Source organism: Ictidomys tridecemlineatus, chromosome 1 (assembly GCF_052094955.1).
Source record: "Ictidomys tridecemlineatus isolate mIctTri1 chromosome 1, mIctTri1.hap1, whole genome shotgun sequence".
Lineage (NCBI taxonomy): Eukaryota > Metazoa > Chordata > Mammalia > Rodentia > Sciuridae > Ictidomys > Ictidomys tridecemlineatus.
The window spans coordinates 87129687-87144757 of record NC_135477.1 but is presented as its reverse complement, the minus strand read 5'-3'; positions in this window follow the sequence as shown (position 1 = coordinate 87144757).

Here is a 15071-nt window from a genome sequence, read left to right as displayed (position 1 = left end):
TTATATTACATTTTTAATTAAAAATTCCATCCATCAGAAAATGAAAATGTTTATATAATCTAGGTGATATTTATTTGGTAGGAACTATCAAGTTTAATGATTCTTGGTTATTTGGGGCGTGCTCTTCCTTTCTCTTTTAGAAGTATGACAGCCATCACTAAAAACCATATTTAAATTAGGTTATTTTTATAATTTATCCAATAATAACTGCAACTTTTACCAAAATAGTTTTTTTTTGCATTTTGACTTGTGTATTTAGTTAGAAGGACATGAGTTACATAAAATTTTAAGAACTGTACAGCTAATTAGAGAGCTAATTGGTCTCTAAATTTGCCTCTCAGTACTTAAAGAATGAAGAGACAAGATTACTTTTGTTTTCAGTTTTCAAAATGTTTTCAAATTATAATTTAAGCAAAATGAAGTAGATAATCATAGCCTAGTGTCATATTCTTAAATATGTTATAAAATAAGTGCAAGGAATAATGATCCAAGTTTGTATTGTTTTGATTAAAAAACCTTTCCACAAAACACTTAGAATTAGTTTGTTTTTAACTAATGGGCTTCAAGTTCCCTTATATCTGGGATCAGCACACTAAGCATAAAGTTGTTAACAGCAAAATGAAATTTCTTTCCACCTTTTACCTTTCTACACAAATGTACATTCCAGATGATGGGCCCTGTAATGAAGGTAATTTATCATCCAAACTGGAACATGTCTGAGAGTGAAATGATCTACCAGTGACCTCACAGGGGTCAGGTCTGCACTGAAACTGCCTGGGCAGATTGGAGTACATGGTCAATCTATCTGGAATTCATTGTTACCATGACTGAGTACTTTTTTTTTTTTTTAGTTGTAGATGGACACAATATCTTTATTATTCTTTTTTTAATTTGTTTTTATTTTTACCTGGTGCTGGGGACCGAACCCAGGGCCTCATGCTTGCAAGGCAAGTGCTCTACCACTGAGCTACAACCCCAGCCCCTGGACTGAGTACTTTTAATGTGTCAGCTTTTGATAATTTTTACTAGCCAGTATCCAAGATACCTGCTTTGTAACTTTTAATGTAGATTTCAGTATGATACCAATCATAAAATCCACATTAGCATTTTTGAGAGAGATCTAATTGACACGGGGTAGGGGGCAGGGCTTACTAGGGCAGGGATGATTATATTTGCTGTTGTGCCCACAATAGCTCAGCTGTTCAGTTTGTCAGCTCTCTCAAAAGTGACCCAGATAATAGTTTTGTGGTGTTCCTTAGGTCTCTTTGAGGACGATTAAGATCTTAGAAGGCTGTGATTTCAAAAAGAAGTTACCAAAAGGGGAAAATGTGCCCAGAACAACTTGTTAGAATTAAGTTGGAAAAAAGATAATTTTAAACATGTAATTCAGTTATTAATTTAAGAAGTGAACTTAAAAAACAAGTAGACTAATAGCAAGACATCTCTGTAGGAAATGTATTCAACATTTTTCAACCATAGTTCTATTAATCACATCCCTGTATAAGACAATAACTTAAAAATAACTTGATTTAAAATAATTAAAATTTATTACGGAAAATTTAGGGGGACAAAGTCAAAAAAATAAGGGGAAAAACAGCAATAACAAAAATCTCCATAATCCTACCACCCAGAGAGAACTGCTGCTATTAATGTTTTCTGTATTTTTTTCTACTTATAAGAATTTGTTTTGCTATATCATAAATAAATGGGGTATAATATCTCATTTTTCTGATTGTACATATTGTAGAATCATATTGGTCATGCTGTCATATATGTATATAAGGTAATAGTGTCTGTTTCATTCTACTATCCTTCCTATCCCCATATTCCCTCCCCCCTTCATTCCCCTCTACATAATCTAAAGTCACTCTCTTCTTCCCTAGACCCTACCTTATTGTCAGTTAGCATTTGCATATCAGAGAAAACTTTTGGCCTGTATTTTTTTGGGATTGGCTTATTTCATACTGAGGTATGATATTCTCCAACTCCAAATGCATTATACTGTCATGTATAACTAATTAAAACCAATAAAAAATTTTTAAAAAGAATTTGTGTTGGAAAGATGATGTATTCCAACTTACTCTGTGATCTGCATTTTTACTTAATGTATTATAAATATATTGACATGTTTTCATGTCATTTAATATTTCTTCTGCCAATTTTGATACTGTATGGTATTAAATTGTACAGATGTCATGTAACTGCTCCCCTATTGTTACAGGCTGCTTATTTCTTATTCCCCACTTACAATATTTCAGGTAATGTTGCAATGAACATCTTTCCTATTTATTTACATACATGTGATCATGTGATTATTTTCCTAGTGTAAATTTCTCTAAGTGGGATTGTTGGGTCAAAGTGTATAGACTTTTTGCTAAATTCTGTTCTATAATTGTATTTTTATGCTATAGGTATTGTTGGATATTATCATGACCCTGGTGCTTTCAAAACTACTGAAATAGTTTCGATAGAATTAAGTTGTTAAGAATAAACCATTGTTTCCTTTAATGGTTAAAAGTTGTTGTGGGGCAGGTCACTCAGAAAACACACCAAGTCTCAGTTTCGTCCAAATTGAAGAGTCTTTATTTAGCTGACCAGCCAGTGACTGCTCCCCGCAGGACCCATAACTGTCTCTGCAAGGAGCAGCCCCAAGCCTGAGCATTTTAGGATATTTAAAGGCAAAAACTACATCTGGCTTGACGTAACTGTAAGCAAGCAGGTACAGAAGCTGGATTGAGCAGTCTGCAAGACAATACAATGGATACATTGGTATTTCCCACAGGACTTTCCAAGTTAGCATAGCAGCAAGCAAGCAGAAGGGAAGTGGGTCAAAATGACACTAGTGGAGTACAAGTTAGAGAATGGTTACGAACATCTAGACAATCTCTGACAAGGTACATTGCCCAAGAAAAATGGAAAGCAAAGAGAACAATTTTACATTGTATAAGAATTGCTATTTTGGGTTGCCAAGTATGCTATGCTAGGTAAATATTAATGGGTGCAGAGGTGGGGCTTTCCCAAGGGAGAAGCATTTCTTATGTGATATGGAGTCTCAGGGTAATATGGAGTCTGTTTGGTCATTGCCCATTTAGCCTGGCCTGTAACAGTTGTATCTAAGTGACCATGTCACATTAGCAAGTTGTGAAGACCCAGCATGAATGTATGGGAGGTCACAGTTATGGAAACAACACTGGACTGAGAAGACCAGTCCACGTTCTATTACTAAAAAGTTGTGTGAACCTGAGGAAGAAGAAAGGGAACCAAAATCAGCCTCTCAGGCCAAGCAGTTGTTTTGCCTCCCTCTTTCTAGGTGCCCAGGTCTTTCTCTACCTCCCTGTTCTCTGTTAGTCAGTAGTAGTGGGACAGGGTTGTGCTGAGAGCTTTTTTATTCCACACAGCAACGCATACCGGAGGGCTTGGTGGGACTCATGGTGGAACCACTCACTGGGATGATTTCATTCTTCACTTTTTTAGAGTTTATTTTGTTCAAATGAACAAACTTTTACAAGAGCTTACTTTGGGATGGCTTTGGGTGCAGCACTTAGCCAGGTACTGGAGAGGGCATTTCACTGCTTGGCACCCCTCCATTTTTTGGTGAGGGTACTGTTTTTCTTTGGGAACTGCCCCTCTCCTGTGCAGTCTTGTGAGTGGGCAGGTAAAGAGTCCTGACCCCCAGCTGAGAATATGTGGGGAGATGTGATCAGTTGGACTTTCCAGTGGTTTGACTGCTGAGCTGAGGGACAAAGATGGAAGACTGGCCCAGAGCTGTTCCTGTGGACCAAAGAGGCTGTTCATTCATTCTTGCTCCCTGGGTTACTGAGAATCTACAAGCCTGAGACATCTTATGTCCTTCCAACATTTGTATTTATTTAATTTGCCAGAATTGGGTACCAACTCTTGTAGTAGAAACCCTAATCTCCAAGTATGTTCTGCAAATCAAAGTAAAGTTCCTCTATATTTTTAAACTTTGTGAAAGATTTACTATGTACATTTTTGAAAGACTGTTCAGAAAGAAACCATTGGGACACTAAAATTGTCATCAGAGGAAGAGTGGGAACTCAGTCCAGAATAAATGGAGTTCTTGACAAATGTTGCAGAAATGAATTTAGGGACATGTCAGAGTGACAGGAATTTATTTAGGAAAGCAGAGACTCATTCCAGGAGAACACAGGCTGTCTTGAGAGTAAGACTTGCCTTTGGGATCCTGGACTGCTCTTTTAAAGGAAATTTGGTGAGGGGAGGAAGGTATGTGGGAATGACATCAGTCTGGCGATCTGAGAAATTTCTGGTGGTCTGGTTATTCTCAGATTCCTTAGGCTGACATGGTCTCTACTGTATGGTTAATAGATAATGTTGGAAAGTACCCTAGATTACAGGTTTATTAAAGTGTTAAATATGTCCTTTTATTAATCTATTTATTACATAGGCTAATTAACAGTGCACAAGGTAATTTTCATAGGTGAGTAAATTTATAGTAACTTTTGAGATTTACAGATTTCCCAGAATTTGGGAGTGACAAACCTGGGAGGAAAGGTGTGTAGAACTTTAGTAGAAGGCTTTCAGTTTAAATTGTATTTTCTGTTCTTTTCCTTTGTCTCCTTCCTACATTTAAAATTTTCTTCTAGGTAAAAAAGATGGTGTAGAGGGAAGAGTAAATTGAGGTATTGGTCCTTTAGTACATGGAACATTCAGAGGAGGAGGGCTCTCACTTTACCACCATCACCAGTGCAGATAGATTGAGTGTTTAAATTGTCACAAGGGAAACTTGATTTATTGCAACACTTTGATCACTAAAATATGTCACCGAGCAAGGTTTTAAGATTATTTTTAATTGGAAATCTAGTTAAAGATGTGAAAATTTTCCAGTGGGAATAATTTAAATACAGTTAAGAGACAGAAGATAGAACTAAGTGGCTTCTTTTTTTCCCTACATGCCCTGTTATTTTTAATTTTTATTAAAATTTTAATTGAAGCATAAAAATTATACATATTTATGGAGTGCAATGTGATGTTTTGAAACATATGTTATATAATGTTCAAGTCAAGGTAAGCATATCTCTTCGAACATTTATCATTTCTTTTCAATGAAAACATTCAAAAATTCTTCTGGCTTTTTTGAAATATAAAACACATTATAGGGTAGCCTTCTGGGTAGCCTTCAGTGACCTTCAGCTAGCCTTAAGTTCACAGTGAAGGTCTTACATGAATGGTAACAAATTGAAATGTTACCACTTTGCATTTATCATATGTTTGCAAATATTTGGGATGTTTACAAACATTTGGGAGGTTCCTATTTTTGTAGTTATTGGTATTGTAATTATTATTATTATTACTTTTAAATAATAATTATTATTACTTTGTCTTTTTTTTTAATGTAACCTGTCTTCTAGCCTTCTGTTTCCACCATAAGGAATATAGAAAGGGTAACTACATGATCAGGTCCCTAGAACTGAGCTCTATAAGTAAAGAAACAATGGAGTCTTCCACAGGGATCATAATTTGTTATGGAATGGGTTTAGCATCCCTGAGTAAAAGAATCAGAAAAACTTACTGTAAAGAGCTCAATTTGGAATCACAGGGTTTGGGTTCTTGTTCAGGTGATGACCCTCATTAACTGTACCACCTTGGGTTAGTCTCTCCTCATCTCTCAGTACAGACTAGATCTGTGCTTAAATTAGAATCTCTGGGGAGTGGTGGGACATTATTTAAAGGTCCCCATAACTGTTCTAGAATACTGGTTCTCAGACTTCAGCTTGATCAGAATTGTCTGGAAGGCTTCATAACACAAAGAGTGCTTGGCTGTGAACCAGTTTCTGATTCATAGGTTTGCAGTGAGCCCTGGAACGTACATTTCTACCAAGTTTCTGGCAGGTGTTGCTGTTGCTGGCTTGGGGACCACATTTTGAGAACCACTGTCTTAGATGATCTCTAAATTCTTTCCTAGCTCCAAAAGTTTGATTCTAGGATGAATTTCTGCTTTGGTAATATTAATACTTTTGTTATACCTTTTTAAAAAAATAATTGTATCTTTCCCTCATTTTTGGGGTGGAGTGAATTTATTTTAACTTCTCAGCAAGAATTCAAAACATCAAAGATTCACATCCCAGGGTCACATGAGAATCACCTGAATAAATTTTATTGAGAAAAATAATGATGCCTCACTGGACTCCAGGTGAAATAAATCAGACTTTTCCAGGCGAAGGCCCAGTTTCAGACATTTTTAAAGTGCTCTCAATTGACTCCAGTTCTCAAGCTGAGAGTCACTTCACAGGGGAAGACTAGACCATCAGTTGATTTCCAAATGAGGCAACCCTTCCCTCCAAGACACTTCCATGAACTTAACGTCTTGGATTTTACATTGTGTCTTACATTTTCTAAGTCTAGCTCAGATAAAAGTTTGCCTTATTTTGATTTCTCTCCCTATTTCACTTCAAGCTAACTGCTGAAAGTGGATACTAAGAGCTAGAAATTTCTAATGAGATTTATCCATGGTGATGGACAGAAATAAGATCAGAGCAAAAACAAACAAGAAAAACAAGTATTTTACGTAATGGGCCATAACAACCCTGACATTTTGCTTCCACAGGATTGTTCTGAGTCATTTCTTTCTGCTCTGGTGCCTGTGCTGTAACTTCTCAGTGGGCTAAACAGACGCTTAGGTCTCTGAGGACTCCTGTTAGTTCCTCATTTCCAATCAACCATGACTAGACTTTTTAAAAGAGAAATATTAGTCACTCAAATGGATGGTTGATAACTTGAGATTATTATGTTTTGAGTTTTTTTAATTGTAAAATATACATAACAAAACTCACCATTGCAACCATTTTTAAGTGTACAATTCAGAGCATTAAGTATATGTGCATTTTTGGGCAATCACCACCTGTCATCTCCAGGACTCTCTGAAGGTGGATGGGTACTGGGCCACCCAGGAGTACTGAAATTCTTGACCATTAACTCCCCCTTTCTCCCTTTCTTCCAGCCCCTAGTAACCACCATTCTTTCTATTTTTGTGGATTTGCCTATTCTAGGCACCTTGTATAAATGGAATCATACAGTAATCCCTTTGTGTCTAGTTTATTTCACTTAACATAATATCCTCAAGGTCATAATATCTTCAGGGATTACCTTTGATCAGATACATTTGTGGTGATGTGCATTTAATTCTGCTCTCAGTGACTCGTTGCTTAGTTCAGAACAGGGATGTCATTGAGCTTTTTTTTTTTCTTTCTCACCCTGACATCTAATTGCCCAGTAAATCTTAGTGATTCTACCTCTCACAAAGTTCCCTAAATTCTCCTTCTTCATCATTGCACTACCCTTCACATAGGCTTTCATGCTTATTTGATCAATATCAGAGCCTCCTAACCAATCTCTCTTTCTGCCATCAGTCATTGAATCACTGGTTAACTCAACAAATATATATCAGGGACATTTTTGTGGTGAGGCGGAGTCTTCCATATAGCCACTTGAACCATTTGTCTCAGACAAATCTGATTTTACCCACATATATCTTTACTAGAACCCCATTTTCTCAGCTCACTGTTTCCCCAAAAAGGATGATATACAATTCAAAATGCTGGGTAGGTTAAACCAGGAGTTCAAAACAACAAGATGAAAACTGAGAGTATTGAATACAGAATCCTACATCTAAATTCAGGAAAAAATAGAGTGCTTATGTGTAGAACCAGCTTTTTAGTAGGACTTGATATAGGAAGAAAGAAAGGCCCTAGAATTTTGGTTCTCAACAAGCTGGACATGGATTAGTAGGCAATGGGTCTCCTTATTTACAGCTATCTACACTGTAGGCTATATTAATTTTAAAAAGTCTGAATCGTGGGCCATATGATTAGACCATCCCTATTGTTTGGGATGACCATTGTTTTCAGTTCTATGAAAACAATGCTATGAAGAATATTAACAAACTGGAGGGCATTCAGGGCAGTGGTTCTGAGGCCTGGTAACTGAGCCTTGGCTGTACTTGGGGAGTATGCAAAATATATAGGTTCCTGGGATCCATTCCTGGATGTTTTCAGGTGGTCATAAAGTATATCTTAAGTTGGGTGCCACTAATCTGGAGGACACAAAGAGCATGATCTTAGATGTTAAAAGAAGTAGTCCTGTAGCTTAGAGAGAAAGGACTACGGGAAATGGTATTATATTCCCAAGAACGGAAGGGTTGTCATTTGTAAATTGAGATGGCAGAATGATGGGAGGTTTGAGCAAGAATTTTGCAATAATGGGGGCTGTGAGGTTAATAGCTGGTTCTGGGAATGATTAAGGAGAAGGCCAGATGTCAGGGATGCAGTAGAGAAAAACTGCAAACTTTAATGTTTGAATCACCTGGGGATCTGTCTTAGTCTATTTCAAAACATCTGAAGCTGAGTAATTTATAAAGAGGTTTATTTGGCTCATGATTCTCTTGGATGGAGTGTCCAAATAGTTGGTTTCCTGAAGAAGTCCCCCAGGCTGCACAACAGTACAGAAGAGAGGTGAAAAGGGAATGGCTGTGTGCAGCAGGGGACTCAGGGGGGCTGCCAGATTTGCTCACAACAATCTGTGGGACTTCTCATTAGAGTAAGAACATACTCCTGGGAGAAAAGCATTAACCCCTTAACTTTTTTTTGTAGTTGTAGATGGACAGCATACCTTTATTTTATTTGTTTTTTATTTTTGTGTGGTGCTGAGAATTGAACCTAGTGCTTCACACATGCTAGGCAAGCACTCTGCCACTGAGCTCCAGTCCTAGCCCAGCATTAGCCCCTTTTAAAGACAAGGTCCCAACCACCTCTCAACATTGCCACACTGGAACCATGCTTCTAGCTCATGAACAATACAAATTGTATTGAAACCATGGCAAGGTCTTATAAAAGTGCAGGCTCTAATTTATGGGTTAGAGCCCGAGACTCTGAATTTCTAGAGAGCTTTCAGTGATGCTGCTGGTCTGTGAGCCTCACTTTTAGTAGAAGGCTGTAGAGGATGCCAGTGCTGGTCGGACAAATAACCTAGGTGATCTCTCAGGTCAGAGTGAGTGTAGAGCAAAGGTTAACTAATTGGAGATGGAGAAAGCATCTACCAAAACCACATTGGAATGCTTTAGAACTTTTGGTTTGGAACATGCTTTAATTAGCTTAATTTTTCCATTTCTCTAGAATCTAGGTACTAGAGATTGAGTGACCCAAGAGCACAAACTTTCAAATCAAATAAACTTGGGTGTGTACCTTGCCTTCACTGTTTTTTTTTTAAATTTCTTACATACATGACAATAGTGGAATGAATTACATTCATAATATCCGCTCACAGCACAATTTTTCATAACTCTGTATATAAAGTATGTTCACACCAAATTATGCCATTATACATGAGCTCTCTTATTTTTATTTTTATTTTTTTCCTTTACAATTCTTAATTGTGGCTTAATGGCAGAGAGCTTCCCTTGCGCATGAGAGGTCCTGAGTTCGATCCTCAGCACCACATAAAAATAAATAAACAAAACAAAGATTTTTGCCTTCACTGTTACTAAGATTGTGAGCTGGGAAGTATCAACCTATCTGAGCCTCATTTTTCTTATTCTATTAACTCTTCAGTGAGTTTTTATGAATGTTCACGATGCTGTATGTAAAGCGTAATCCTCCTGCCTCAGCCTCCTGAGTCATTGGGATTACAGGTGTATGCTATTGCACCTGGCTTCAGGAAGAATTCTTTAAAGTTCTATGAATTTCATGGATCCTTCCAGGAAATTCTTAGAGGCCAGGCCCTCTTCTTTCCTATACAATCACTGGACTTTTTTTTTTTTTTTTGGTAGTTGTCAGGTCTTGGCATTTTCTTATCATCTTCTTCCAAAATTTGAAGCTAGATATTTTCTCTATCTATTTTGACCACGATGATTTCTTTATGTAACTTAGTTTCCTGAACCATAGCCATTTTTCCAGTGCAGATGTTACAATAGAAACTTGGGTCAACCCAGCATCCATTTCTCTGTTTACCTCCTACAGGCCCAGTCGGTTTTTCTTCAGTTATATGTGCCTTCAAATGAATCCATGTGCTTTGGAGAAGCCAGTCAAGCCACAGGTGCAGGTGGACCTGATGGGTTTTTAAGTTTCTCCTTCTCTTTCCCAGTGATTGGTCCAGGACTGGCATGGAGGGAATTCCGTTAAGGGGCAATTCTAGAAGACATTTCCTTGTCCCAAGGAAGAGCCAGAAACCTTTCTCTCTCTTCCTTTGGATCTTGTGGCAGGGGGACATGACTCTGGGATGGGTGGAACCCATTGCCACTCACAGGAGGATGGAGCTGACATTTCGGGATCAGATTATGTTGAAGGAGCTGACTCCTGGGTCACATTACTGACCCACAGAACCACTGTCTTTGGGTTGCCCTTCTGGAGTTAACACAGTCTCAGATAGTAAATTTATTTAATACTTCAGTCATTTTTATTGCACTTCTTTTAGTTTAGCTTAAAATACCATTACTAATACTGTTGTCTCCTGCCATCTTCAGTATATCCTGTAAGCAGTGGGAGAATTTTAAAATGTTCTATAGTCACAATGGATTGAGAAGAGACTTTTCTTTTAAGAATGAATTACTTCCTCAAAAATTCTTCAAAATCTATTTTTATAAACTTCTCTAAAACCCCTTTAGAAGTAAGAAATACTCACATGCCTATATTATATTTGATATGCTTAGCCTCTGACTATCGAAAAATATGATCCCTGGGTTTTCAATCCCCATGCATTTGAGAGCAAGGTTTCTGTGCTTATTCAGCCTGTGTTGTTTATTGGTCTGTCTCCCCCGCCTCTCTCTATCTATTTTTATGGAGAGAGATGTGAGGATTATACTTGGTAAGCATAACACAATTGGGGACACACTGACTCAGGAAACTGATTCATTTCAGGATTTTTTTCTTGGCAAATACTTCTCTCTTCTCCGTTCATTGTCATCCTTTTCTTTTGTCATAAAAATTTGGGGATCAAATTTGATGGGGAATATTTTAAAATATGGCCTGTAAGTTCAGGATAACTGCCAAGACTTGAGTGTGTTAACCCTTAACTACCTCTCCCTCCACGTCTCACCCATGCTGCCAGCAGGGAAGTGTGCCTCTAAGTCCCCAAGACATCATGAAACGTGCTGGCCATTCAGATGACCTTGTCCAGTTCATACCTTCACTCCATGCCCATTAAACACCAGTCATTCATCTCGATGCTTTGGATCTTAGTGAAAGATTGGGCTTAGTGCAAATGGCACCACTGATCAATCTTTACATTCCAGGCAATGATGATAACTGGTGGGAAGATGAATAAGAGGAAAAATCTATGTGAGTTTGAGAGCCGGATGCTGGATTAATTTACATATTCTGGGACTTCAGTGAGGATGATTCTGAATTGCAATGTGAAATAGATCCAGAACCATCCAGTTATGGAACTCCTGAGTATAGCAGTTCAATTCTTGACTGTCCTCTGTCTAACCCTTCTTCCAGCCTGTAATGCTCTCATATTCACATTCCCCTGATCTTTTATTTATTTATTTAGTCATAGATGAAGTCAGATGAAGAGAATGAATTCCAGGCAGTACAGGGCCACGTACTAAGACTTAAAGAAGGGAAATGGATTTGAGTGTTCCATGATTGTGGGATTGTGGACAAAAGATGGAAGAACAGGTAATTAGGTTAAAAAGATAAGGTGGGCTTTGACTTATAAGATAAGGCCAAATAAGTCACTCACAACAACACAATGACAGAAAGGAACACAAAAGGCATAATCCAGCAAAACAAAAAGTAGAGGAAGGAGGTCAACCAGGGAGGTGCAGAGGAATTCATCAGGGTGGAGAGCACTGGAAAGGGAGTTGATGTATCCAGCGGGTAAAGGAAGTCACAGTCTATACACAGAGCTCTTGACAGGCCACTAAGCTTGGGGTGTCCCAAAAGCAGAAACCAAGACAAAGATTTGTATGCAGATAGTTTATTTGGGAAGTGATTTTTTAAAAAGCCATAATGAGGAAGTGAACAAGTTAAGATAGGAAAGAAAGAGGACAAAAGCCAACAATTGGCGGTGGACCACAAGAGCTCAATTCCACCTAGGGATGCAGAACACGCCTCAGTAGTCTCATAGCCAGACCCTGGAGTTGGAATATTCATCCAATGGCTTCTAGCTCTCTCTGGCTGAAATCTCTCTATGGGCATGAAATCCCTAGGACTAGCAGATGGCCCCAATATACTGTGCAAAGCTCCCGGGCACAGGAGTAGCCTCCAAGCACAGAGGCAGGGAGAGGCAAGGACCTGAGGTAGGGAACTGTCAGAATGTACCGGAGCTCTGACAGTGGGCACACTTGGAGGTGGGCTGCAGGGCTGTGGTGCCAGGCATCATAGTCTCTGCTCCAACAGGCTCCCAGCTCAGTGTCTGGAGTGGGCAAGGTGCAGCAAGGAGATGTGGGGCACGAATGCACCAAAATTCAGCTCACAAGCGAACACTCCCCCATAGCCCACTGTGCAGAGCCCCAGACATCGCAATCTGATGACCGTTGTCTTTCTGCTCTTACCCACCCCAGACTGAAAGGCTGGAAAGTAAAAGAGTAGAAATAGCACATTCAAATATGTTCCCTCCAAATCCTAAAAGGCCTGCCAAGTGTTGTGCATCCTTTTATTGGTAAACAATGAAATGTACAGCAACTTTTTACCTTAGACATGAGCTGTCAGGACTGAATCCCCAGAAACTTCAGAGGAAAAGGCCCCTAAATTTTCATGGGATTTATCTCCCACCCTCTGGTTCACATAGGTCTTATTAAGCTATCCCAAGAACTTGTTTGTTCCCGCTCATCGGGTCTTATTAACATCATCACTAAAACCGTGGTCAATGATGATGTTGTGTAATGTCAAAATGTCCAAGCTTTGGTGGATTGTATTTCAACAAAGTGGTTTAGTCCTGAGGCAGGAAGGAAAATATACCGTTGGTTTTACCAGGTAAAAGCAAATTGCAACTGGTGATCCTTAAAAACTGAAAAAAAAAATGTTTTCTGGGTCAATATCTGCATATTAGCCACTGTATGAATTTGCTCTAGTATATACCATACCTTGAGGACAGGTGAGATGGGAGTCATTCTCCAACATTCTTTTGCCTTTGCCAAGGCCAGAGAGGCAAGTTAAATGCAGGTGTGGTAAGTATCATCACCTTGAATTTTTTAAGTCGTCAATTGCAGAAGAGTTGGCGCACTACAGTTGGAGAAATAAAAGATGCAAGGTGTCACCCTCTTTGTTTTATTTGTCCATTAACCATTTCTATGTATGTCATGGTTTGGATGTGAGGTGTCCTCCAAAAGCTCATGTATGAGACAGTGCAAAGTCTAGAGGGGAAATGATTGGGTCATGAGAGCCTTAATCAGTGAATTCATCTCCTAATGGGATTACCTAAGTGGTAACTGAAGGCACATAGGGTGTGGCTGGAGGAGCCCCATTGAGGACGTGCCTTTACTGGATATATTTTGTATCTGGTGAGTGAAGCCTCTCTCTCCCCGCTTCCTGATGATCATGTGATGATCCCTCTGCCACACTCTTCCACCATGATGTTCAGCCTCACCTCAAGCCCTGAGGAATGGAGCTGGCTGTCCGTGGACGGAGTCCTCTGAAACCATGAACCCTCAAATAAACTTTTCCTCTTCTAAAATTGTTCTTGGCAGGTCTTTTAGTCACAGCAATTTAAAAAACTGACTAAAACAATATATTGTTTGATTTTTTTAATTAAAAAAAAATGGGCTGGGGATATAATCCAGCAATAGAGTGCTTTCTTAGCATACATGAGGCCCTAGGTTCAATCTCCAGTACCACCATGAAGAAAAAAGTTAAAAAGTTTAAGCCAGGCTCTAAACACTTAGGGATGCCAGGAAAAGGCATGCAAATGTTAGCCCTAAGCCAAGAAAAGTACTGAAGCAAGGGAAAGTGGTATTATCAAAAACTATCTTTAAGAAAGGTGGGGGGCGGAGGGCTGGGGGTGTAGCTCAGTGGTAGACCACTTGCCTAGCACATGTGAGGCCCTGAGTTTAATCCTCATTACCACATGAAAATAAATAAATGAATAAGCAAATGAATAAGAAAATAAATAAATGAATAAGCAAATGAATGCATGGCTTAGGGGATAAGAACGCTAATTTAGATAGACTGTCAGCATCTAGGACAGATCTGGTACCAATGAACACCCCCAGAGTGATTGTAGGGGAGCTATCTGTAACCACTTTTTAGGGGAAGTGCTTACCAGATGAACATTTGGGCAGCCACGGGGAGGCTATGATGTCAACAGACATAATAGTAGGGATGTGAGCAAGAAAAATGGATTCCTGTATCATGCTCCAGTTTTTATGTATTGTTACCTTGAAATTGTTGTTAGAAGCGAGCTGCTTTTGTGACACTCATTTTTTTCCAATCATTCCTTTACCACAGGCCATCCAGTGTGCAGGTGAAGAGGTGGAATATGTCTTGGGTTTGAATCCCCAGCTCTGTCACTTGCTAGTTTTGTAATTTTAGAGCAAGTTGCTTAAAGTCTCTTTGTCCCAGTTTCTTTATCTGTTGGGAGGATTAAGAGAATATATATTATATATAATTATATTTTAAATTTATTATATATTTATGAACATGTTATATATAATAATCTAACTGAACCTATGCAGGGCACATACTATGCCCTATGTAAATGTTAGCTATTAATAATTACTACATGATTAATGCAAGACTTTTTTATGAAGTCAGGTATCTCGCCCAAAGCCACCAGGGGAATCTATAGTGTGCCTAGAGTAATAACCTATGTCTTGAGAGATTCAAGGACCATTTAAAAAACCCTAGCAGCAGAGACATGAGTGACTAGCTGCACCTCGCTGAGCATGAGGGCTTGTGAGTGCTCTACCTGGATCTGAGGAACAGGATGGGATGATTCACAAAGTCTGTGTGATTTCCGTCACTGGGGAGCTCTGATGTGTTTTTGGCATCAACAACTGCATATCCCTGAGAGCTCGCTCAAGCCTAAGCCACGGTTTTTTGTTCTCTATGGACACATGGATGTGTGAAGGATCTGAACCTTGGAAGAACTGATCCCTT